The following is a 26,246-nucleotide window of genomic DNA, read 5'->3' as shown; positions in this document are numbered from 1 at the left end:
AAATGATTTGGTCAAGAGTCATAAAATGGTCCCACCGAGATTTGAACTCGGATCATTGGATTCAAAGTCCAAAGTGCTAACCATTACACCATGGAACCTCCCATGTGAAAGGAGTGCAAACTGCTGCAGCAATGTGGAAATGTCAAAGTTTTTAATATTCTACTGTCAAAGAGAAACTGAATTGGATTGCTTTCCTATTCTGGTAAACTTTTGCATATTGAACTATGTTGGGGAAGGATGTTGCCCAAAAGACTCAAATAACGTTATAACTCTGTTGAACAGTGGTTTTTATGTGAGATAATATTTTTCAATGAAAGATAAGTTGCCCCCTGAGGCAAATCTCTTCTGTCAAAATGGAAAGCTCACCCTGGTACGGGAGGGTGGATGGTGTCGTGGTTAGCACTCTGGACTCTGAAAACAGGGATCTGAGTACAAATTTCAGTGGGACTTATCTGAACATTACAATTTTCTTTTCCATTCAGTTCTTAAAAGTTTTATTTGGAACAACATCACATTTACTTATAAACATGTAAAAATCAACCTGTACATATGTATCTCTGTATATATAGCTATATGTCTCTGTATATTTATAGGAACATATAAACATATAGATTATAAAAATAAATATAATTAGTGGAGGTGAAAATCATGAACAGTTGTTGCCTCTCAGCATTTGAAACATGAGTTTCTACTTCTTTCTCTTTTATATGTCCTGAAATTGAGATAGTCACTTTTTACTCATTATTGATCCAACAATACAGTTGATGTATACAAAGCATATCATATGATTTGTGAATAAAGTTCAAAAATGAGAATTTGATCAGTACCTGTGATGCCTCCGACCAAAAGCTTATATTTTACGATTGGAGATCAACTGTTGTAAATCAGCATGAAAAACATTTTCTTTTCACGATTTCCATACTAATATAAAACAACATTTTTACTAGCTGAATGAGATCATCATTTGGGTTCCTCTATGTTTGATTGAAGAAAACTTCTCATTCAAAATGTGCTATTTTCGCCTTATCAATAGCGGGAAAGCTTAAAAAAGTGATGCTGTGAATCACCCGTCTGAAATGCGTTTGAGAAAATCAGGATATGATTTTAAAATGGCTAACTACTTTGTGAAGAAATTTGATGTCAAAGTATTGTAAAGTTTGTATTGATGTAACTTGTTCAAGCTGATGGACATTTTGAAAGCATTCAATAATTGACTCTTTCAACCTACTGGTGTTGGATTTGAGCTATCAATGAACAAAGATGAAGAAATGGAAAAGCTCAAGAGTAATAAAAAAAGTCCCTCCAAGGTTTCAAATCGGATCATTGGATGCAAAGTCTAAATTGCCAACCATTGCTCTATCGAGCCACCCATGCAAGAGACAGAGACATTGCTTCAGTAGTCTGGAAATGTAGACTGTTTTATTATGCTACAGGCAAAGATGAACATTGTGATATAACTTTTATATTCAGATAAACATTTGAATATTTAACACTTTTATAGAGAATATAGCTGAAAAGAATCAAATCACATTAAATCTCTATCCACTATGACCATTCAAATGAGATATCTTTTTATCAATATAAGAGAAGGACATCACTGATGCGCTCTCTTTTGTCTCAATGGAAAAGGCACTCTTGTGTGAGAGGGTTCCATGGTGTAATGGTTAGCACTCTGGACTCTGAATCCAGCGATCCGAGTTCAAATCTCGGTGGGACCTACTACAATAATGAGATTCACTGTTTAACTCATTTTTTAGAATTTGGTCTAGAAAAAACCTAATATCAATGTTTTATACTGATGCGTATGAACGCATAAGTATGTATAGATGCATACATAGCATTATCCATCTAGATAGCTGTTAGACAATATGAACATATCAATTATTCATAAACATAAATATTGAAGTTGAACCTAGAAACTGTTCTTTCACATCCACATTGTAAACATGAGTTTATTTTCCTTTCTCATCTATATGGCCAGTAATGAGATAGTTCATTTTTGCTGATTTCTTAGCTGACAACATGCTGGACTTACACAGTGCATTTCATTGTGAATTTCTTTGAAAGTGAATTTCAGATTCACACCTTTGACATGTCTTTCAAAAGATTCAACTTTATTGGTTGTGGATTTACTGTTGAAAATCAGTGTGTAAAATCTTTGTACGTCTGAATTTCAAGATTATTATTCAAACTGCACATCTTCGGTCCCCGTAATACAAAGTTTGAGTCCTCAAGTTTTGTTTTAATGAATGCTTTGCAATTAAAAAGTTCCTTGTTCCCCTTATCAATAACAGTAAGATTTTAAAAAGTAATGTCGTGCATCAAGCCCCTGTGATGAGTTTGAGAAACCAGAGTGAGTTTGTAAAATCTCTCATTATTTTGAGCCATTTAGTTTCCAGGTATTGTAAAAATTCTATTATTTGCTCACATCTAGTAAACTTTTAGAGTATAATCAATAAATTAATTTTTCACCCTACCGGTATTAGATATGTGATATTAATGAATACACTTGAAAGAAAATGATTTGGTCAAGAGTCATAAAATGGTCCCACCGAGATTTGAACTCGGATCATTGGATTCAAAGTCCAAAGTGCTAACCATTACACCATGGAACCTCCCATGTGAAAGGAGTGCAAACTGCTGCAGCAATGTGGAAATGTCAAAGTTTTTAATATTCTACTGTCAAAGAGAAACTGAATTGGATTGCTTTCCTATTCTGGTAAACTTTTGCATATTGAACTATGTTGGGGAAGGATGTTGCCCAAAAGACTCAAATAACGTTATAACTCTGTTGAACAGTGGTTTTTATGTGAGATAATATTTTTCAATGAAAGATAAGTTGCCCCCTGAGGCAAATCTCTTCTGTCAAAATGGAAAGCTCACCCTGGTACGGGAGGGTGGATGGTGTCGTGGTTAGCACTCTGGACTCTGAAAACAGGGATCTGAGTACAAATTTCAGTGGGACTTATCTGAACATTACAATTTTCTTTTCCATTCAGTTCTTAAAAGTTTTATTTGGAACAACATCACATTTACTTATAAACATGTAAAAATCAACCTGTACATATGTATCTCTGTATATATAGCTATATGTCTCTGTATATTTATAGGAACATATAAACATATAGATTATAAAAATAAATATAATTAGTGGAGGTGAAAATCATGAACAGTTGTTGCCTCTCAGCATTTGAAACATGAGTTTCTACTTCTTTCTCTTTTATATGTCCTGAAATTGAGATAGTCACTTTTTACTCATTATTGATCCAACAATACAGTTGATGTATACAAAGCATATCATATGATTTGTGAATAAAGTTCAAAAATGAGAATTTGATCAGTACCTGTGATGCCTCCGACCAAAAGCTTATATTTTACGATTGGAGATCAACTGTTGTAAATCAGCATGAAAAACATTTTCTTTTCACGATTTCCATACTAATATAAAACAACATTTTTACTAGCTGAATGAGATCATCATTTGGGTTCCTCTATGTTTGATTGAAGAAAACTTCTCATTCAAAATGTGCTATTTTCGCCTTATCAATAGCGGGAAAGCTTAAAAAAGTGATGCTGTGAATCACCCGTCTGAAATGCGTTTGAGAAAATCAGGATATGATTTTAAAATGGCTAACTACTTTGTGAAGAAATTTGATGTCAAAGTATTGTAAAGTTTGTATTGATGTAACTTGTTCAAGCTGATGGACATTTTGAAAGCATTCAATAATTGACTCTTTCAACCTACTGGTGTTGGATTTGAGCTATCAATGAACAAAGATGAAGAAATGGAAAAGCTCAAGAGTAATAAAAAAAGTCCCTCCAAGGTTTCAAATCGGATCATTGGATGCAAAGTCTAAATTGCCAACCATTGCTCTATCGAGCCACCCATGCAGGAGACAGAGACATTGCTTCAGTAGTCTGGAAATGTAGACTGTTTTATTATGCTACAGGCAAAGATGAACATTGTGATATAACTTTTATATTCAGATAAACATTTGAATATTTAACACTTTTATAGAGAATATAGCTGAAAAGAATCAAATCACATTAAATCTCTATCCACTATGACCATTCAAATGAGATATCTTTTTATCAATATAAGAGAAGGACATCACTGATGCGCTCTCTTTTGTCTCAATGGAAAAGGCACTCTTGTGTGAGAGGGTTCCATGGTGTAATGGTTAGCACTCTGGACTCTGAATCCAGCGATCCGAGTTCAAATCTCGGTGGGACCTACTACAATAATGAGATTCACTGTTTAACTCATTTTTTAGAATTTGGTCTAGAAAAAACCTAATATCAATGTTTTATACTGATGCGTATGAACGCATAAGTATGTATAGATGCATACATAGCATTATCCATCTAGATAGCTGTTAGACAATATGAACATATCAATTATTCATAAACATAAATATTGAAGTTGAACCTAGAAACTGTTCTTTCACATCCACATTGTAAACATGAGTTTATTTTCCTTTCTCATCTATATGGCCAGTAATGAGATAGTTCATTTTTGCTGATTTCTTAGCTGACAACATGCTGGACTTACACAGTGCATTTCATTGTGAATTTCTTTGAAAGTGAATTTCAGATTCACACCTTTGACATGTCTTTCAAAAGATTCAACTTTATTGGTTGTGGATTTACTGTTGAAAATCAGTGTGTAAAATCTTTGTACGTCTGAATTTCAAGATTATTATTCAAACTGCACATCTTCGGTCCCCGTAATACAAAGTTTGAGTCCTCAAGTTTTGTTTTAATGAATGCTTTGCAATTAAAAAGTTCCTTGTTCCCCTTATCAATAACAGTAAGATTTTAAAAAGTAATGTCGTGCATCAAGCCCCTGTGATGAGTTTGAGAAACCAGAGTGAGTTTGTAAAATCTCTCATTATTTTGAGCCATTTAGTTTCCAGGTATTGTAAAAATTCTATTATTTGCTCACATCTAGTAAACTTTTAGAGTATAATCAATAAATTAATTTTTCACCCTACCGGTATTAGATATGTGATATTAATGAATACACTTGAAAGAAAATGATTTGGTCAAGAGTCATAAAATGGTCCCACCGAGATTTGAACTCGGATCATTGGATTCAAAGTCCAAAGTGCTAACCATTACACCATGGAACCTCCCATGTGAAAGGAGTGCAAACTGCTGCAGCAATGTGGAAATGTCAAAGTTTTTAATATTCTACTATCAAAGAGAAACTGAATTGGATTGCTTTCCTATTCTGGTAAACTTTTGCATATTGAACTATGTTGGGGAAGGATGTTGCCCAAAAGACTCAAATAACGTTATAACTCTGTTGAACAGTGGTTTTTATGTGAGATAATATTTTTCAATGAAAGATAAGTTGCCCCCTGAGGCAAATCTCTTCTGTCAAAATGGAAAGCTCACCCTGGTACGGGAGGGTGGATGGTGTCGTGGTTAGCACTCTGGACTCTGAAAACAGGGATCTGAGTACAAATTTCAGTGGGACTTATCTGAACATTACAATTTTCTTTTCCATTCAGTTCTTAAAAGTTTTATTTGGAACAACATCACATTTACTTATAAACATGTAAAAATCAACCTGTACATATGTATCTCTGTATATATAGCTATATGTCTCTGTATATTTATAGGAACATATAGATTATAAAAATAAATATAATTAGTGGAGGTGAAAATCATGAACAGTTGTTGCCTCTCAGCATTTGAAACATGAGTTTCTACTTCTTTCTCTTTTATATGTCCTGAAATTGAGATAGTCACTTTTTACTCATTATTGATCCAACAATACAGTTGATGTATACAAAGCATATCATATGATTTGTGAATAAAGTTCAAAAATGAGAATTTGATCAGTACCTGTGATGCCTCCGACCAAAAGCTTATATTTTACGATTGGAGATCAACTGTTGTAAATCAGCATGAAAAACATTTTCTTTTCACGATTTCCATACTAATATAAAACAACATTTTTACTAGCTGAATGAGATCATCATTTGGGTTCCTCTATGTTTGATTGAAGAAAACTTCTCATTCAAAATGTGCTATTTTCGCCTTATCAATAGCGGGAAAGCTTAAAAAAGTGATGCTGTGAATCACCCGTCTGAAATGCGTTTGAGAAAATCAGGATATGATTTTAAAATGGCTAACTACTTTGTGAAGAAATTTGATGTCAAAGTATTGTAAAGTTTGTATTGATGTAACTTGTTCAAGCTGATGGACATTTTGAAAGCATTCATCAATTGACTCTTTCAACCTACTGGTGTTGGATTTGAGCTATCAATGAACAAAGATGAAGAAATGGAAAAGCTCAAGAGTAATAAAAAAAGTCCCTCCAAGGTTTCAAATCGGATCATTGGATGCAAAGTCTAAATTGCCAACCATTGCTCTATCGAGCCACCCATGCAGGAGACAGAGACATTGCTTCAGTAGTCTGGAAATGTAGACTGTTTTATTATGCTACAGGCAAAGATGAACATTGTGATATAACTTTTATATTCAGATAAACATTTGAATATTTAACACTTTTATAGAGAATATAGCTGAAAAGAATCAAATCACATTAAATCTCTATCCACTATGACCATTCAAATGAGATATCTTTTTATCAATATAAGAGAAGGACATCACTGATGCGCTCTCTTTTGTCTCAATGGAAAAGGCACTCTTGTGTTAGAGGGTTCCATGGTGTAATGGTTAGCACTCTGGACTCTGAATCCAGCGATCCGAGTTCAAATCTTGGTGGGACCTACTACAATAATGAGATTCACTGTTTAACTCATTTTTTAGAATTTGGTCTAGAAAAAACCTAATATCAATGTTTTATACTGATGCGTATGAACGCATAAGTATGTATAGATGCATACATAGCATTATCCATCTAGATAGCTGTTAGACAATATGAACATATCAATTATTCATAAACATAAATATTGAAGTTGAACCTAGAAACTGTTCTTTCACATCCACATTGTAAACATGAGTTTATTTTCCTTTCTCATCTATATGGCCAGTAATGAGATAGTTCATTTTTGCTGATTTCTTAGCTGACAACATGCTGGACTTACACAGTGCATTTCATTGTGAATTTCTTTGAAAGTGAATTTCAGATTCACACCTTTGACATGTCTTTCAAAAGATTCAACTTTATTGGTTGTGGATTTACTGTTGAAAATCAGTGTGTAAAATCTTTGTACGTCTGAATTTCAAGATTATTATTCAAACTGCACATCTTCGGTCCCCGTAATACAAAGTTTGACTCCTCAAGTTTTGTTTTAATGAATGCTTTGCAATTAAAAAGTTCCTTGTTCCCCTTATCAATAACAGTAAGATTTTAAAAAGTAATGTCGTGCATCAAGCCCCTGTGATGAGTTTGAGAAACCAGAGTGAGTTTGTAAAATCTCTCATTATTTTGAGCCATTTAGTTTCCAGGTATTGTAAAAATTCTATTATTTGCTCACATCTAGTAAACTTTTAAAGTATAATCAATAAATTAATTTTTCACCCTACCGGTATTAGATATGTGATATTAATGAATACACTTGAAAGAAAATGATTTGGTCAAGAGTCATAAAATGGTCCCACCGAGATTTGAACTCGGATCATTGGATTCAAAGTCCAAAGTGCTAACCATTACACCATGGAACCTCCCATGTGAAAGGAGTGCAAACTGCTGCAGCAATGTGGAAATGTCAAAGTTTTTAATATTCTACTGTCAAAGAGAAACTGAATTGGATTGCTTTCCTATTCTGGTAAACTTTTGCATATTGAACTATGTTGGGGAAGGATGTTGCCCAAAAGACTCAAATAACGTTATAACTCTGTTGACCAGTGGTTTTTATGTGAGATAATATTTTTCAATGAAAGATAAGTTGCCCCCTGAGGCAAATCTCTTCTGTCAAAATGGAAAGCTCACCCTGGTACGGGAGGGTGGATGGTGTCGTGGTTAGCACTCTGGACTCTGAAAACAGGGATCTGAGTACAAATTTCAGTGGGACTTATCTGAACATTACAATTTTCTTTTCCATTCAGTTCTTAAAAGTTTTATTTGGAACAACATCACATTTACTTATAAACATGTAAAAATCAACCTGTACATATGTATCTCTGTATATATAGCTATATGTCTCTGTATATTTATAGGAACATATAAACATATAGATTATAAAAATAAATATAATTAGTGGGGGTGAAAATCATGAACAGTTGTTGCCTCTCAGCATTTGAAACATGAGTTTCTACTTCTTTCTCTTTTATATGTCCTGAAATTGAGATAGTCACTTTTTACTCATTATTGATCCAACAATACAGTTGATGTATACAAAGCATATCATATGATTTGTGAATAAAGTTCAAAAATGAGAATTTGATCAGTACCTGTGATGCCTCCGACCAAAAGCTTATATTTTACGATTGGAGATCAACTGTTGTAAATCAGCATGAAAAACATTTTCTTTTCACGATTTCCATACTAATATAAAACAACATTTTTACTAGCTGAATGAGATCATCATTTGGGTTCCTCTATGTTTGATTGAAGAAAACTTCTCATTCAAAATGTGCTATTTTCGCCTTATCAATAGCGGGAAAGCTTAAAAAAGTGATGCTGTGAATCACCCGTCTGAAATGCGTTTGAGAAAATCAGGATATGATTTTAAAATGGCTAACTACTTTGTGAAGAAATTTGATGTCAAAGTATTGTAAAGTTTGTATTGATGTAACTTGTTCAAGCTGATGGACATTTTGAAAGCATTCAATAATTGACTCTTTCAACCTACTGGTGTTGGATTTGAGCTATCAATGAACAAAGATGAAGAAATGGAAAAGCTCAAGAGTAATAAAAAAAGTCCCTCCAAGGTTTCAAATCGGATCATTGGATGCAAAGTCTAAATTGCCAAACATTGCTCTATCGAGCCACCCATGCAGGAGACAGAGACATTGCTTCAGTAGTCTGGAAATGTAGACTGTTTTATTATGCTACAGGCAAAGATGAACATTGTGATATAACTTTTATATTCAGATAAACATTTGAATATTTAACACTTTTATAGAGAATATAGCTGAAAAGAATCAAATCACATTAAATCTCTATCCACTATGACCATTCAAATGAGATATCTTTTTATCAATATAAGAGAAGGACATCACTGATGCGCTCTCTTTTGTCTCAATGGAAAAGGCACTCTTGTGTGAGAGGGTTCCATGGTGTAATGGTTAGCACTCTGGACTCTGAATCCAGCGATCCGAGTTCAAATCTCGGTGGGACCTACTACAATAATGAGATTCACTGTTTAACTCATTTTTTAGAATTTGGTCTAGAAAAAACCTAATATCAATGTTTTATACTGATGCGTATGAACGCATAAGTATGTATAGATGCATACATAGCATTATCCATCTAGATAGCTGTTAGACAATATGAACATATCAATTATTCATAAACATAAATATTGAAGTTGAACCTAGAAACTGTTCTTTCACATCCACATTGTAAACATGAGTTTATTTTCCTTTCTCATCTATATGGCCAGTAATGAGATAGTTCATTTTTGCTGATTTCTTAGCTGACAACATGCTGGACTTACACAGTGCATTTCATTGTGAATTTCTTTGAAAGTGAATTTCAGATTCACACCTTTGACATGTCTTTCAAAAGATTCAACTTTATTGGTTGTGGATTTACTGTTGAAAATCAGTGTGTAAAATCTTTGTACGTCTGAATTTCAAGATTATTATTCAAACTGCACATCTTCGGTCCCCGTAATACAAAGTTTGAGTCCTCAAGTTTTGTTTTAATGAATGCTTTGCAATTAAAAAGTTCCTTGTTCCCCTTATCAATAACAGTAAGATTTTAAAAAGTAATGTCGTGCATCAAGCCCCTGTGATGAGTTTGAGAAACCAGAGTGAGTTTGTAAAATCTCTCATTATTTTGAGCCATTTAGTTTCCAGGTATTGTAAAAATTCTATTATTTGCTCACATCTAGTAAACTTTTAGAGTATAATCAATAAATTAATTTTTCACCCTACCGGTATTAGATATGTGATATTAATGAATACACTTGAAAGAAAATGATTTGGTCAAGAGTCATAAAATGATCCCACCGAGATTTGAACTCGGATCATTGGATTCAAAGTCCAAAGTGCTAACCATTACACCATGGAACCTCCCATGTGAAAGGAGTGCAAACTGCTGCAGCAATGTGGAAATGTCAAAGTTTTTAATATTCTACTGTCAAAGAGAAACTGAATTGGATTGCTTTCCTATTCTGGTAAACTTTTGCATATTGAACTATGTTGGGGAAGGATGTTGCCCAAAAGACTCAAATAACGTTATAACTCTGTTGAACAGTGGTTTTTATGTGAGATAATATTTTTCAATGAAAGATAAGTTGCCCCCTGAGGCAAATCTCTTCTGTCAAAATGGAAAGCTCACCCTGGTACGGGAGGGTGGATGGTGTCGTGGTTAGCACTCTGGACTCTGAAAACAGGGATCTGAGTACAAATTTCAGTGGGACTTATCTGAACATTACAATTTTCTTTTCCATTCAGTTCTTAAAAGTTTTATTTGGAACAACATCACATTTACTTATAAACATGTAAAAAACAACCTGTACATATGTATCTCTGTATATATAGCTATATGTCTCTGTATATTTATAGGAACATATAGATTATAAAAATAAATATAATTAGTGGAGGTGAAAATCATGAACAGTTGTTGCCTCTCAGCATTTGAAACATGAGTTTCTACTTCTTTCTCTTTTATATGTCCTGAAATTGAGATAGTCACTTTTTACTCATTATTGATCCAACAATACAGTTGATGTATACAAAGCATATCATATGATTTGTGAATAAAGTTCAAAAATGAGAATTTGATCAGTACCTGTGATGCCTCCGACCAAAAGCTTATATTTTACGATTGGAGATCAACTGTTGTAAATCAGCATGAAAAACATTTTCTTTTCACGATTTCCATACTAATATAAAACAACATTTTTACTAGCTGAATGAGATCATCATTTGGGTTCCTCTATGTTTGATTGAAGAAAACTTCTCATTCAAAATGTGCTATTTTCGCCTTATCAATAGCGGGAAAGCTTAAAAAAGTGATGCTGTGAATCACCCGTCTGAAATGCGTTTGAGAAAATCAGGATATGATTTTAAAATGGCTAACTACTTTGTGAAGAAATTTGATGTCAAAGTATTGTAAAGTTTGTATTGATGTAACTTGTTCAAGCTGATGGACATTTTGAAAGCATTCATCAATTGACTCTTTCAACCTACTGGTGTTGGATTTGAGCTATCAATGAACAAAGATGAAGAAATGGAAAAGCTCAAGAGTAATAAAAAAAGTCCCTCCAAGGTTTCAAATCGGATCATTGGATGCAAAGTCTAAATTGCCAACCATTGCTCTATCGAGCCACCCATGCAGGAGACAGAGACATTGCTTCAGTAGTCTGGAAATGTAGACTGTTTTATTATGCTACAGGCAAAGATGAACATTGTGATATAACTTTTATATTCAGATAAACATTTGAATATTTAACACTTTTATAGAGAATATAGCTGAAAAGAATCAAATCACATTAAATCTCTATCCACTATGACCATTCAAATGAGATATCTTTTTATCAATATAAGAGAAGGACATCACTGATGCGCTCTCTTTTGTCTCAATGGAAAAGGCACTCTTGTGTTAGAGGGTTCCATGGTGTAATGGTTAGCACTCTGGACTCTGAATCCAGCGATCCGAGTTCAAATCTTGGTGGGACCTACTACAATAATGAGATTCACTGTTTAACTCATTTTTTAGAATTTGGTCTAGAAAAAACCTAATATCAATGTTTTATACTGATGCGTATGAACGCATAAGTATGTATAGATGCATACATAGCATTATCCATCTAGATAGCTGTTAGACAATATGAACATATCAATTATTCATAAACATAAATATTGAAGTTGAACCTAGAAACTGTTCTTTCACATCCACATTGTAAACATGAGTTTATTTTCCTTTCTCATCTATATGGCCAGTAATGAGATAGTTCATTTTTGCTGATTTCTTAGCTGACAACATGCTGGACTTACACAGTGCACTTCATTGTGAATTTCTTTGAAAGTGAATTTCAGATTCACACCTTTGACATGTCTTTCAAAAGATTCAACTTTATTGGTTGTGGATTTACTGTTGAAAATCAGTGTGTAAAATCTTTGTACGTCTGAATTTCAAGATTATTATTCAAACTGCACATCTTCGGTCCCCGTAATACAAAGTTTGACTCCTCAAGTTTTGTTTTAATGAATGCTTTGCAATTAAAAAGTTCCTTGTTCCCCTTATCAATAACAGTAAGATTTTAAAAAGTAATGTCGTGCATCAAGCCCCTGTGATGAGTTTGAGAAACCAGAGTGAGTTTGTAAAATCTCTCATTATTTTGAGCCATTTAGTTTCCAGGTATTGTAAAAATTCTATTATTTGCTCACATCTAGTAAACTTTTAGAGTATAATCAATAAATTAATTTTTCACCCTACCGGTATTAGATATGTGATATTAATGAATACACTTGAAAGAAAATGATTTGGTCAAGAGTCATAAAATGGTCCCACCGAGATTTGAACTCGGATCATTGGATTCAAAGTCCAAAGTGCTAACCATTACACCATGGAACCTCCCATGTGAAAGGAGTGCAAACTGCTGCAGCAATGTGGAAATGTCAAAGTTTTTAATATTCTACTGTCAAAGAGAAACTGAATTGGATTGCTTTCCTATTCTGGTAAACTTTTGCATATTGAACTATGTTGGGGAAGGATGTTGCCCAAAAGACTCAAATAACGTTATAACTCTGTTGAACAGTGGTTTTTATGTGAGATAATATTTTTCAATGAAAGATAAGTTGCCCCCTGAGGCAAATCTCTTCTGTCAAAATGGAAAGCTCACCCTGGTACGGGAGGGTGGATGGTGTCGTGGTTAGCACTCTGGACTCTGAAAACAGGGATCTGAGTACAAATTTCAGTGGGACTTATCTGAACATTACAATTTTCTTTTCCATTCAGTTCTTAAAAGTTTTATTTGGAACAACATCACATTTACTTATAAACATGTAAAAATCAACCTGTACATATGTATCTCTGTATATATAGCTATATGTCTCTGTATATTTATAGGAACATATAAACATATAGATTATAAAAATAAATATAATTAGTGGGGGTGAAAATCATGAACAGTTGTTGCCTCTCAGCATTTGAAACATGAGTTTCTACTTCTTTCTCTTTTATATGTCCTGAAATTGAGATAGTCACTTTTTACTCATTATTGATCCAACAATACAGTTGATGTATACAAAGCATATCATATGATTTGTGAATAAAGTTCAAAAATGAGAATTTGATCAGTACCTGTGATGCCTCCGACCAAAAGCTTATATTTTACGATTGGAGATCAACTGTTGTAAATCAGCATGAAAAACATTTTCTTTTCACGATTTCCATACTAATATAAAACAACATTTTTACTAGCTGAATGAGATCATCATTTGGGTTCCTCTATGTTTGATTGAAGAAAACTTCTCATTCAAAATGTGCTATTTTCGCCTTATCAATAGCGGGAAAGCTTAAAAAAGTGATGCTGTGAATCACCCGTCTGAAATGCGTTTGAGAAAATCAGGATATGATTTTAAAATGGCTAACTACTTTGTGAAGAAATTTGATGTCAAAGTATTGTAAAGTTTGTATTGATGTAACTTGTTCAAGCTGATGGACATTTTGAAAGCATTCAATAATTGACTCTTTCAACCTACTGGTGTTGGATTTGAGCTATCAATGAACAAAGATGAAGAAATGGAAAAGCTCAAGAGTAATAAAAAAAGTCCCTCCAAGGTTTCAAATCGGATCATTGGATGCAAAGTCTAAATTGCCAACCATTGCTCTATCGAGCCACCCATGCAGGAGACAGAGACATTGCTTCAGTAGTCTGGAAATGTAGACTGTTTTATTATGCTACAGGCAAAGATGAACATTGTGATATAACTTTTATATTCAGATAAACATTTGAATATTTAACACTTTTATAGAGAATATAGCTGAAAAGAATCAAATCACATTAAATCTCTATCCACTATGACCATTCAAATGAGATATCTTTTTATCAATATAAGAGAAGGACATCACTGATGCGCTCTCTTTTGTCTCAATGGAAAAGGCACTCTTGTGTGAGAGGGTTCCATGGTGTAATGGTTAGCACTCTGGACTCTGAATCCAGCGATCCGAGTTCAAATCTCGGTGGGACCTACTACAATAATGAGATTCACTGTTTAACTCATTTTTTAGAATTTGGTCTAGAAAAAACCTAATATCAATGTTTTATACTGATGCGTATGAACGCATAAGTATGTATAGATGCATACATAGCATTATCCATCTAGATAGCTGTTAGACAATATGAACATATCAATTATTCATAAACATAAATATTGAAGTTGAACCTAGAAACTGTTCTTTCACATCCACATTGTAAACATGAGTTTATTTTCCTTTCTCATCTATATGGCCAGTAATGAGATAGTTCATTTTTGCTGATTTCTTAGCTGACAACATGCTGGACTTACACAGTGCATTTCATTGTGAATTTCTTTGAAAGTGAATTTCAGATTCACACCTTTGACATGTCTTTCAAAAGATTCAACTTTATTGGTTGTGGATTTACTGTTGAAAATCAGTGTGTAAAATCTTTGTACGTCTGAATTTCAAGATTATTATTCAAACTGCACATCTTCGGTCCCCGTAATACAAAGTTTGAGTCCTCAAGTTTTGTTTTAATGAATGCTTTGCAATTAAAAAGTTCCTTGTTCCCCTTATCAATAACAGTAAGATTTTAAAAAGTAATGTCGTGCATCAAGCCCCTGTGATGAGTTTGAGAAACCAGAGTGAGTTTGTAAAATCTCTCATTATTTTGAGCCATTTAGTTTCCAGGTATTGTAAAAATTCTATTATTTGCTCACATCTAGTAAACTTTTAGAGTATAATCAATAAATTAATTTTTCACCCTACCGGTATTAGATATGTGATATTAATGAATACACTTGAAAGAAAATGATTTGGTCAAGAGTCATAAAATGATCCCACCGAGATTTGAACTCGGATCATTGGATTCAAAGTCCAAAGTGCTAACCATTACACCATGGAACCTCCCATGTGAAAGGAGTGCAAACTGCTGCAGCAATGTGGAAATGTCAAAGTTTTTAATATTCTACTGTCAAAGAGAAACTGAATTGGATTGCTTTCCTATTCTGGTAAACTTTTGCATATTGAACTATGTTGGGGAAGGATGTTGCCCAAAAGACTCAAATAACGTTATAACTCTGTTGAACAGTGGTTTTTATGTGAGATAATATTTTTCAATGAAAGATAAGTTGCCCCCTGAGGCAAATCTCTTCTGTCAAAATGGAAAGCTCACCCTGGTACGGGAGGGTGGATGGTGTCGTGGTTAGCACTCTGGACTCTGAAAACAGGGATCTGAGTACAAATTTCAGTGGGACTTATCTGAACATTACAATTTTCTTTTCCATTCAGTTCTTAAAAGTTTTATTTGGAACAACATCACATTTACTTATAAACATGTAAAAATCAACCTGTACATATGTATCTCTGTATATATAGCTATATGTCTCTGTATATTTATAGGAACATATAAACATATAGATTATAAAAATAAATATAATTAGTGGGGGTGAAAATCATGAACAGTTGTTGCCTCTCAGCATTTGAAACATGAGTTTCTACTTCTTTCTCTTTTATATGTCCTGAAATTGAGATAGTCACTTTTTACTCATTATTGATCCAACAATACAGTTGATGTATACAAAGCATATCATATGATTTGTGAATAAAGTTCAAAAATGAGAATTTGATCAGTACCTGTGATGCCTCCGACCAAAAGCTTATATTTTACGATTGGAGATCAACTGTTGTAAATCAGCATGAAAAACATTTTCTTTTCACGATTTCCATACTAATATAAAACAACATTTTTACTAGCTGAATGAGATCATCATTTGGGTTCCTCTATGTTTGATTGAAGAAAACTTCTCATTCAAAATGTGCTATTTTCGCCTTATCAATAGCGGGAAAGCTTAAAAAAGTGATGCTGTGAATCACCCGTCTGAAATGCGTTTGAGAAAATCAGGATATGATTTTAAAATGGCTAACTACTTTGTGAAGAAATTTGATGTCAAAGTATTGTAAAGTTTGTATTGATGTAACTTGTTCAAGCTGATGGACATTTTGAAAGCATTCAATAATTGACTCTTTCAACCTACTGGTGTTGGATTTGAGCTATCAATGAACAAAGATGAAGAAATGGAAAAGCTCAAGAGTAATAAAAAAAGTCCCTCCAAGGTTTCAAATCGGATCATTGGATGCAAAGTCTAAATTGCCAACCATTGCTCTATCGAGCCACCCATGCAGGAGACAGAGACATTGCTTCAGTAGTCTGGAAATGTAGACTGTTTTATTATGCTACAGGCAAAGATGAACATTGTGATATAACTTTTATATTCAGATAAACATTTGAATATTTAACACTTTTATAGAGAATATAGCTGAAAAGAATCAAATCACATTAAATCTCTATCCACTATGACCATTCAAATGAGATATCTTTTTATCAATATAAGAGAAGGACATCACTGATGCGCTCTCTTTTGTCTCAATGGAAAAGGCACTCTTGTGTGAGAGGGTTCCATGGTGTAATGGTTAGCACTCTGGACTCTGAATCCAGCGATCCGAGTTCAAATCTCGGTGGGACCTACTACAATAATGAGATTCACTGTTTAACTCATTTTTTAGAATTTGGTCTAGAAAAAACCTAATATCAATGTTTTATACTGATGCGTATGAACGCATAAGTATGTATAGATGCATACATAGCATTATCCATCTAGATAGCTGTTAGACAATATGAACATATCAATTATTCATAAACATAAATATTGAAGTTGAACCTAGAAACTGTTCTTTCACATCCACATTGTAAACATGAGTTTATTTTCCTTTCTCATCTATATGGCCAGTAATGAGATAGTTCATTTTTGCTGATTTCTTAGCTGACAACATGCTGGACTTACACAGTGCATTTCATTGTGAATTTCTTTGAAAGTGAATTTCAGATTCACACCTTTGACATGTCTTTCAAAAGATTCAACTTTATTGGTTGTGGATTTACTGTTGAAAATCAGTGTGTAAAATCTTTGTACGTCTGAATTTCAAGATTATTATTCAAACTGCACATCTTCGGTCCCCGTAATACAAAGTTTGAGTCCTCAAGTTTTGTTTTAATGAATGCTTTGCAATTAAAAAGTTCCTTGTTCCCCTTATCAATAACAGTAAGATTTTAAAAAGTAATGTCGTGCATCAAGCCCCTGTGATGAGTTTGAGAAACCAGAGTGAGTTTGTAAAATCTCTCATTATTTTGAGCCATTTAGTTTCCAGGTATTGTAAAAATTCTATTATTTGCTCACATCTAGTAAACTTTTAGAGTATAATCAATAAATTAATTTTTCACCCTACCGGTATTAGATATGTGATATTAATGAATACACTTGAAAGAAAATGATTTGGTCAAGAGTCATAAAATGATCCCACCGAGATTTGAACTCGGATCATTGGATTCAAAGTCCAAAGTGCTAACCATTACACCATGGAACCTCCCATGTGAAAGGAGTGCAAACTGCTGCAGCAATGTGGAAATGTCAAAGTTTTTAATATTCTACTGTCAAAGAGAAACTGAATTGGATTGCTTTCCTATTCTGGTAAACTTTTGCATATTGAACTATGTTGGGGAAGGATGTTGCCCAAAAGACTCAAATAACGTTATAACTCTGTTGAACAGTGGTTTTTATGTGAGATAATATTTTTCAATGAAAGATAAGTTGCCCCCTGAGGCAAATCTCTTCTGTCAAAATGGAAAGCTCACCCTGGTACGGGAGGGTGGATGGTGTCGTGGTTAGCACTCTGGACTCTGAAAACAGGGATCTGAGTACAAATTTCAGTGGGACTTATCTGAACATTACAATTTTCTTTTCCATTCAGTTCTTAAAAGTTTTATTTGGAACAACATCACATTTACTTATAAACATGTAAAAATCAACCTGTACATATGTATCTCTGTATATATAGCTATATGTCTCTGTATATTTATAGGAACATATAAACATATAGATTATAAAAATAAATATAATTAGTGGAGGTGAAAATCATGAACAGTTGTTGCCTCTCAGCATTTGAAACATGAGTTTCTACTTCTTTCTCTTTTATATGTCCTGAAATTGAGATAGTCACTTTTTACTCATTATTGATCCAACAATACAGTTGATGTATACAAAGCATATCATATGATTTGTGAATAAAGTTCAAAAATGAGAATTTGATCAGTACCTGTGATGCCTCCGACCAAAAGCTTATATTTTACGATTGGAGATCAACTGTTGTAAATCAGCATGAAAAACATTTTCTTTTCACGATTTCCATACTAATATAAAACAACATTTTTACTAGCTGAATGAGATCATCATTTGGGTTCCTCTATGTTTGATTGAAGAAAACTTCTCATTCAAAATGTGCTATTTTCGCCTTATCAATAGCGGGAAAGCTTAAAAAAGTGATGCTGTGAATCACCCGTCTGAAATGCGTTTGAGAAAATCAGGATATGATTTTAAAATGGCTAACTACTTTGTGAAGAAATTTGATGTCAAAGTATTGTAAAGTTTGTATTGATGTAACTTGTTCAAGCTGATGGACATTTTGAAAGCATTCAATAATTGACTCTTTCAACCTACTGGTGTTGGATTTGAGCTATCAATGAACAAAGATGAAGAAATGGAAAAGCTCAAGAGTAATAAAAAAAGTCCCTCCAAGGTTTCAAATCGGATCATTGGATGCAAAGTCTAAATTGCCAACCATTGCTCTATCGAGCCACCCATGCAGGAGACAGAGACATTGCTTCAGTAGTCTGGAAATGTAGACTGTTTTATTATGCTACAGGCAAAGATGAACATTGTGATATAACTTTTATATTCAGATAAACATTTGAATATTTAACACTTTTATAGAGAATATAGCTGAAAAGAATCAAATCACATTAAATCTCTATCCACTATGACCATTCAAATGAGATATCTTTTTATCAATATAAGAGAAGGACATCACTGATGCGCTCTCTTTTGTCTCAATGGAAAAGGCACTCTTGTGTGAGAGGGTTCCATGGTGTAATGGTTAGCACTCTGGACTCTGAATCCAGCGATCCGAGTTCAAATCTCTGTGGGACCTACTACAATAATGAGATTCACTGTTTAACTCATTTTTTAGAATTTGGTCTAGAAAAAACCTAATATCAATGTTTTATACTGATGCGTATGAACGCATAAGTATGTATAGATGCATACATAGCATTATCCATCTAGATAGCTGTTAGACAATATGAACATATCAATTATTCATAAACATAAATATTGAAGTTGAACCTAGAAACTGTTCTTTCACATCCACATTGTAAACATGAGTTTATTTTCCTTTCTCATCTATATGGCCAGTAATGAGATAGTTCATTTTTGCTGATTTCTTAGCTGACAACATGCTGGACTTACACAGTGCATTTCATTGTGAATTTCTTTGAAAGTGAATTTCAGATTCACACCTTTGACATGTCTTTCAAAAGATTCAACTTTATTGGTTGTGGATTTACTGTTGAAAATCAGTGTGTAAAATCTTTGTACGTCTGAATTTCAAGATTATTATTCAAACTGCACATTTTCGGTCCCCGTAATACAAAGTTTGACTCCTCAAGTTTTGTTTTAATGAATGCTTTGCAATTAAAAAGTTCCTTGTTCCCCTTATCAATAACAGTAAGATTTTAAAAAGTAATGTCGTGCATCAAGCCCCTGTGATGAGTTTGAGAAACCAGAGTGAGTTTGTAAAATCTCTCATTATTTTGAGCCATTTAGTTTCCAGGTATTGTAAAAATTCTATTATTTGCTCACATCTAGTAAACTTTTAGAGTATAATCAATAAATTAATTTTTCACCCTACCGGTATTAGATATGTGATATTAATGAATACACTTGAAAGAAAATGATTTGGTCAAGAGTCATAAAATGGTCCCACCGAGATTTGAACTCGGATCATTGGATTCAAAGTCCAAAGTGCTAACCATTACACCATGGAACCTCACCTGTGAAAGGAGTGCAAACTGCTGCAGCAATGTGGAAATGTCAAAGTTTTTAATATTCTACTGTCAAAGAGAAACTGAATTGGATTGCTTTCCTATTCTGGTAAACTTTTGCATATTGAACTATGTTGGGGAAGGATGTTGCCCAAAAGACTCAAATAACGTTATAACTCTGTTGAACAGTGGTTTTTATGTGAGATAATATTTTTCAATGAAAGATAAGTTGCCCCCTGAGGCAAATCTCTTCTGTCAAAATGGAAAGCTCACCCTGGTACGGGAGGGTGGATGGTGTCGTGGTTAGCACTCTGGACTCTGAAAACAGGGATCTGAGTACAAATTTCAGTGGGACTTATCTGAACATTACAATTTTCTTTTCCATTCAGTTCTTAAAAGTTTTATTTGGAACAACATCACATTTACTTATAAACATGTAAAAATCAACCTGTACATATGTATCTCTGTATATTTAGCTATATGTCTCTGTATATTTATAGGAACATATAAACATATAGATTATAAAAATAAATATAATTAGTGGAGGTGAAAATCATGAACAGTTGTTGCCTCTCAGCATTTGAAACATGAGTTTCTACTTCTTTCTCTTTTATATGTCCTGAAATTGAGATAGTCACTTTTTACTCATTATTGATCCAACAATACAGTTGATGTATACAAAGCATATCATATGATTTGTGAATAAAGTTCAAAAATGAGAATTTGATCAGTACCTGTGATGCCTCCGACCAAAAGCTTATATTTTACGATTGGAGATCAACTGTTGTAAATCAGCATGAAAAACATTTTCTTTTCACGATTTCCATACTAATATAAAACAACATTTTTACTAGCTGAATGAGATCATCATTTGGGTTCCTCTATGTTTGATTGAAGAAAACTTCTCATTCAAAATGTGCTATTTTCGCCTTATCAATAGCGGGAAAGCTTAAAAAAGTGATGCTGTGAATCACCCGTCTGAATCCCGTTTGAGAAAATCAGGATATGATTTTAAAATGGCTAACTACTTTGTGAAGAAATTTGATGTCAAAGTATTGTAAAGTTTGTATTGATGTAACTTGTTCAAGCTGATGGACATTTTGAAAGCATTCAATAATTGACTCTTTCAACCTACTGGTGTTGGATTTGAGCTATCAATGAACAAAGATGAAGAAATGGAAAAGCTCAAGAGTAATAAAAAAAGTCCCTCCAAGGTTTCAAATCGGATCATTGGATGCAAAGTCTAAATTGCCAACCATTGCTCTATCGAGCCACCCATGCAGGAGACAGAGACATTGCTTCAGTAGTCTGGAAATGTTGACTGTTTTATTATGCTACAGGCAAAGATGAACATTGTGATATAACTTTTATATTCAGATAAACATTTGAATATTTAACACTTTTATAGAGAATATAGCTGAAAAGAATCAAATCACATTAAATCTCTATCCACTATGACCATTCAAATGAGATATCTTTTTATCAATATAAGAGAAGGACATCACTGATGCGCTCTCTTTTGTCTCAATGGAAAAGGCACTCTTGTGTGAGAGGGTTCCATGGTGTAATGGTTAGCACTCTGGACTCTGAATCCAGCGATCCGAGTTCAAATCTCGGTGGGACCTACTACAATAATGAGATTCACTGTTTAACTCATTTTTTAGAATTTGGTCTAGAAAAAACCTAATATCAATGTTTTATACTGATGCGTATGAACGCATAAGTATGTATAGATGCATACATAGCATTATCCATCTAGATAGCTGTTAGACAATATGAACATATCAATTATTCATAAACATAAATATTGAAGTTGAACCTAGAAACTGTTCTTTCACATCCACATTGTAAACATGAGTTTATTTTCCTTTCTCATCTATATGGCCAGTAATGAGATAGTTCATTTTTGCTGATTTCTTAGCTGACAACATGCTGGACTTACACAGTGCATTTCATTGTGAATTTCTTTGAAAGTGAATTTCAGATTCACACCTTTGACATGTCTTTCAAAAGATTCAACTTTATTGGTTGTGGATTTACTGTTGAAAATCAGTGTGTAAAATCTTTGTACGTCTGAATTTCAAGATTATTATTCAAACTGCACATCTTCGGTCCCCGTAATACAAAGTTTGAGTCCTCAAGTTTTGTTTTAATGAATGCTTTGCAATTAAAAAGTTCCTTGTTCCCCTTATCAATAACAGTAAGATTTTAAAAAGTAATGTCGTGCATCAAGCCCCTGTGATGAGTTTGAGAAACCAGAGTGAGTTTGTAAAATCTCTCATTATTTTGAGCCATTTAGTTTCCAGGTATTGTAAAAATTCTATTATTTGCTCACATCTAGTAAACTTTTAGAGTATAATCAATAAATTAATTTTTCACCCTACCGGTATTAGATATGTGATATTAATGAATACACTTGAAAGAAAATGATTTGGTCAAGAGTCATAAAATGATCCCACCGAGATTTGAACTCGGATCATTGGATTCAAAGTCCAAAGTGCTAACCATTACACCATGGAACCTCCCATGTGAAAGGAGTGCAAACTGCTGCAGCAATGTGGAAATGTCAAAGTTTTTAATATTCTACTGTCAAAGAGAAACTGAATTGGATTGCTTTCCTATTCTGGTAAACTTTTGCATATTGAACTATGTTGGGGAAGGATGTTGCCCAAAAGACTCAAATAACGTTATAACTCTGTTGAACAGTGGTTTTTATGTGAGATAATATTTTTCAATGAAAGATAAGTTGCCCCCTGAGGCAAATCTCTTCTGTCAAAATGGAAAGCTCACCCTGGTACGGGAGGGTGGATGGTGTCGTGGTTAGCACTCTGGACTCTGAAAACAGGGATCTGAGTACAAATTTCAGTGGGACTTATCTGAACATTACAATTTTCTTTTCCATTCAGTTCTTAAAAGTTTTATTTGGAACAACATCACATTTACTTATAAACATGTAAAAATCAACCTGTACATATGTATCTCTGTATATATAGCTATATGTCTCTGTATATTTATAGGAACATATAAACATATAGATTATAAAAATAAATATAATTAGTGGAGGTGAAAATCATGAACAGTTGTTGCCTCTCAGCATTTGAAACATGAGTTTCTACTTCTTTCTCTTTTATATGTCCTGAAATTGAGATAGTCACTTTTTACTCATTATTGATCCAACAATACAGTTGATGTATACAAAGCATATCATATGATTTGTGAATAAAGTTCAAAAATGAGAATTTGATCAGTACCTGTGATGCCTCCGACCAAAAGCTTATATTTTACGATTGGAGATCAACTGTTGTAAATCAGCATGAAAAACATTTTCTTTTCACGATTTCCATACTAATATAAAACAACATTTTTACTAGCTGAATGAGATCATCATTTGGGTTCCTCTATGTTTGATTGAAGAAAACTTCTCATTCAAAATGTGCTATTTTCGCCTTATCAATAGCGGGAAAGCTTAAAAAAGTGATGCTGTGAATCACCCGTCTGAAATGCGTTTGAGAAAATCAGGATATGATTTTAAAATGGCTAACTACTTTGTGAAGAAATTTGATGTCAAAGTATTGTAAAGTTTGTATTGATGTAACTTGTTCAAGCTGATGGACATTTTGAAAGCATTCAATAATTGACTCTTTCAACCTACTGGTGTTGGATTTGAGCTATCAATGAACAAAGATGAAGAAATGGAAAAGCTCAAGAGTAATAAAAAAAGTCCCTCCAAGGTTTCAAATCGGATCATTGGATGCAAAGTCTAAATTGCCAACCATTGCTCTATCGAGCCACCCATGCAGGAGACAGAGACATTGCTTCAGTAGTCTGGAAATGTAGACTGTTTTATTATGCTACAGGCAAAGATGAACATTGTGATATAACTTTTATATTCAGATAAACATTTGAATATTTAACACTTTTATAGAGAATATAGCTGAAAAGAATCAAATCACATTAAATCTCTATCCACTATGACCATTCAAATGAGATATCTTTTTATCAATATAAGAGAAGGACATCACTGATGCGCTCTCTTTTGTCTCAATGGAAAAGGCACTCTTGTGTGAGAGGGTTCCATGGTGTAATGGTTAGCACTCTGGACTCTGAATCCAGCGATCCGAGTTCAAATCTCTGTGGGACCTACTACAATAATGAGATTCACTGTTTAACTCATTTTTTAGAATTTGGTCTAGAAAAAACCTAATATCAATGTTTTATACTGATGCGTATGAACGCATAAGTATGTATAGATGCATACATAGCATTATCCATCTAGATAGCTGTTAGACAATATGAACATATCAATTATTCATAAACATAAATATTGAAGTTGAACCTAGAAACTGTTCTTTCACATCCACATTGTAAACATGAGTTTATTTTCCTTTCTCATCTATATGGCCAGTAATGAGATAGTTCATTTTTGCTGATTTCTTAGCTGACAACATGCTGGACTTACACAGTGCATTTCATTGTGAATTTCTTTGAAAGTGAATTTCAGATTCACACCTTTGACATGTCTTTCAAAAGATTCAACTTTATTGGTTGTGGATTTACTGTTGAAAATCAGTGTGTAAAATCTTTGTACGTCTGAATTTCAAGATTATTATTCAAACTGCACATCTTCGGTCCCCGTAATACAAAGTTTGACTCCTCAAGTTTTGTTTTAATGAATGCTTTGCAATTAAAAAGTTCCTTGTTCCCCTTATCAATAACAGTAAGATTTTAAAAAGTAATGTCGTGCATCAAGCCCCTGTGATGAGTTTGAGAAACCAGAGTGAGTTTGTAAAATCTCTCATTATTTTGAGCCATTTAGTTTCCAGGTATTGTAAAAATTCTATTATTTGCTCACATCTAGTAAACTTTTAGAGTATAATCAATAAATTAATTTTTCACCCTACCGGTATTAGATATGTGATATTAATGAATACACTTGAAAGAAAATGATTTGGTCAAGAGTCATAAAATGGTCCCACCGAGATTTGAACTCGGATCATTGGATTCAAAGTCCAAAGTGCTAACCATTACACCATGGAACCTCCCATGTGAAAGGAGTGCAAACTGCTGCAGCAATGTGGAAATGTCAAAGTTTTTAATATTCTACTGTCAAAGAGAAACTGAATTGGATTGCTTTCCTATTCTGGTAAACTTTTGCATATTGAACTATGTTGGGGAAGGATGTTGCCCAAAAGACTCAAATAACGTTATAACTCTGTTGAACAGTGGTTTTTATGTGAGATAATATTTTTCAATGAAAGATAAGTTGCCCCCTGAGGCAAATCTCTTCTGTCAAAATGGAAAGCTCACCCTGGTACGGGAGGGTGGATGGTGTCGTGGTTAGCACTCTGGACTCTGAAAACAGGGATCTGAGTACAAATTTCAGTGGGACTTATCTGAACATTACAATTTTCTTTTCCATTCAGTTCTTAAAAGTTTTATTTGGAACAACATCACATTTACTTATAAACATGTAAAAATCAACCTGTACATATGTATCTCTGTATATTTAGCTATATGTCTCTGTATATTTATAGGAACATATAAACATATAGATTATAAAAATAAATATAATTAGTGGAGGTGAAAATCATGAACAGTTGTTGCCTCTCAGCATTTGAAACATGAGTTTCTACTTCTTTCTCTTTTATATGTCCTGAAATTGAGATAGTCACTTTTTACTCATTATTGATCCAACAATACAGTTGATGTATACAAAGCATATCATATGATTTGTGAATAAAGTTCAAAAATGAGAATTTGATCAGTACCTGTCATGCCTCCGACCAAAAGCTTATATTTTACGATTGGAGATCAACTGTTGTAAATCAGCATGAAAAACATTTTCTTTTCACGATTTCCATACTAATATAAAACAACATTTTTACTAGCTGAATGAGATCATCATTTGGGTTCCTCTATGTTTGATTGAAGAAAACTTCTCATTCAAAATGTGCTATTTTCGCCTTATCAATAGCGGGAAAGCTTAAAAAAGTGATGCTGTGAATCACCCGTCTGAAATGCGTTTGAGAAAAT

At 33.5% G+C, this 26,246-nt stretch overlaps 17 non-coding genes across 17 annotated transcripts; 6 read left to right on the top strand and 11 right to left on the bottom strand.

Moving 5' to 3' along the window:
- Positions 1-26: 26 nt before the first annotated feature.
- TRNAQ-UUG (transfer RNA glutamine (anticodon UUG)) lies at positions 27-98 on the bottom strand. The gene has a single exon. It is a non-coding gene; the product is annotated as a tRNA-Gln (tRNA).
- A 1,548-nt stretch (positions 99-1,646) lies between these two features.
- On the top strand, positions 1,647-1,718 carry TRNAQ-CUG (transfer RNA glutamine (anticodon CUG)). Its single transcript has one exon. It is a non-coding gene; the product is annotated as a tRNA-Gln (tRNA).
- Positions 1,719-2,543: 825 nt separating this feature from the next.
- Positions 2,544-2,615, bottom strand: TRNAQ-UUG (transfer RNA glutamine (anticodon UUG)). The gene has a single exon. It is a non-coding gene; the product is annotated as a tRNA-Gln (tRNA).
- A 1,548-nt stretch (positions 2,616-4,163) lies between these two features.
- TRNAQ-CUG (transfer RNA glutamine (anticodon CUG)) lies at positions 4,164-4,235 on the top strand. Its single transcript has one exon. It is a non-coding gene; the product is annotated as a tRNA-Gln (tRNA).
- Positions 4,236-5,060: 825 nt separating this feature from the next.
- TRNAQ-UUG (transfer RNA glutamine (anticodon UUG)) lies at positions 5,061-5,132 on the bottom strand. Its single transcript has one exon. It is a non-coding gene; the product is annotated as a tRNA-Gln (tRNA).
- Positions 5,133-7,569: 2,437 nt separating this feature from the next.
- TRNAQ-UUG (transfer RNA glutamine (anticodon UUG)) lies at positions 7,570-7,641 on the bottom strand. Its single transcript has one exon. It is a non-coding gene; the product is annotated as a tRNA-Gln (tRNA).
- A 1,548-nt stretch (positions 7,642-9,189) lies between these two features.
- TRNAQ-CUG (transfer RNA glutamine (anticodon CUG)) lies at positions 9,190-9,261 on the top strand. Its single transcript has one exon. It is a non-coding gene; the product is annotated as a tRNA-Gln (tRNA).
- Positions 9,262-10,086: 825 nt separating this feature from the next.
- On the bottom strand, positions 10,087-10,158 carry TRNAQ-UUG (transfer RNA glutamine (anticodon UUG)). The gene has a single exon. It is a non-coding gene; the product is annotated as a tRNA-Gln (tRNA).
- A 2,437-nt stretch (positions 10,159-12,595) lies between these two features.
- On the bottom strand, positions 12,596-12,667 carry TRNAQ-UUG (transfer RNA glutamine (anticodon UUG)). The gene has a single exon. It is a non-coding gene; the product is annotated as a tRNA-Gln (tRNA).
- A 1,548-nt stretch (positions 12,668-14,215) lies between these two features.
- On the top strand, positions 14,216-14,287 carry TRNAQ-CUG (transfer RNA glutamine (anticodon CUG)). Its single transcript has one exon. It is a non-coding gene; the product is annotated as a tRNA-Gln (tRNA).
- Positions 14,288-15,112: 825 nt separating this feature from the next.
- On the bottom strand, positions 15,113-15,184 carry TRNAQ-UUG (transfer RNA glutamine (anticodon UUG)). The gene has a single exon. It is a non-coding gene; the product is annotated as a tRNA-Gln (tRNA).
- A 1,548-nt stretch (positions 15,185-16,732) lies between these two features.
- TRNAQ-CUG (transfer RNA glutamine (anticodon CUG)) lies at positions 16,733-16,804 on the top strand. Its single transcript has one exon. It is a non-coding gene; the product is annotated as a tRNA-Gln (tRNA).
- Positions 16,805-17,629: 825 nt separating this feature from the next.
- TRNAQ-UUG (transfer RNA glutamine (anticodon UUG)) lies at positions 17,630-17,701 on the bottom strand. Its single transcript has one exon. It is a non-coding gene; the product is annotated as a tRNA-Gln (tRNA).
- Positions 17,702-20,146: 2,445 nt separating this feature from the next.
- TRNAQ-UUG (transfer RNA glutamine (anticodon UUG)) lies at positions 20,147-20,218 on the bottom strand. Its single transcript has one exon. It is a non-coding gene; the product is annotated as a tRNA-Gln (tRNA).
- A 1,548-nt stretch (positions 20,219-21,766) lies between these two features.
- Positions 21,767-21,838, top strand: TRNAQ-CUG (transfer RNA glutamine (anticodon CUG)). Its single transcript has one exon. It is a non-coding gene; the product is annotated as a tRNA-Gln (tRNA).
- Positions 21,839-22,663: 825 nt separating this feature from the next.
- Positions 22,664-22,735, bottom strand: TRNAQ-UUG (transfer RNA glutamine (anticodon UUG)). The gene has a single exon. It is a non-coding gene; the product is annotated as a tRNA-Gln (tRNA).
- Positions 22,736-25,180: 2,445 nt separating this feature from the next.
- TRNAQ-UUG (transfer RNA glutamine (anticodon UUG)) lies at positions 25,181-25,252 on the bottom strand. The gene has a single exon. It is a non-coding gene; the product is annotated as a tRNA-Gln (tRNA).
- Positions 25,253-26,246: the final 994 nt, after the last annotated feature.

Source organism: Triturus cristatus, chromosome 5_2 (genome assembly GCF_964204655.1).
Source record: "Triturus cristatus chromosome 5_2, aTriCri1.1, whole genome shotgun sequence".
NCBI lineage: Eukaryota > Metazoa > Chordata > Amphibia > Caudata > Salamandridae > Triturus > Triturus cristatus.
The sequence above is the reverse complement of the archived record's forward strand: the minus strand, read 5'-3'. Positions and strand labels throughout refer to the sequence as shown.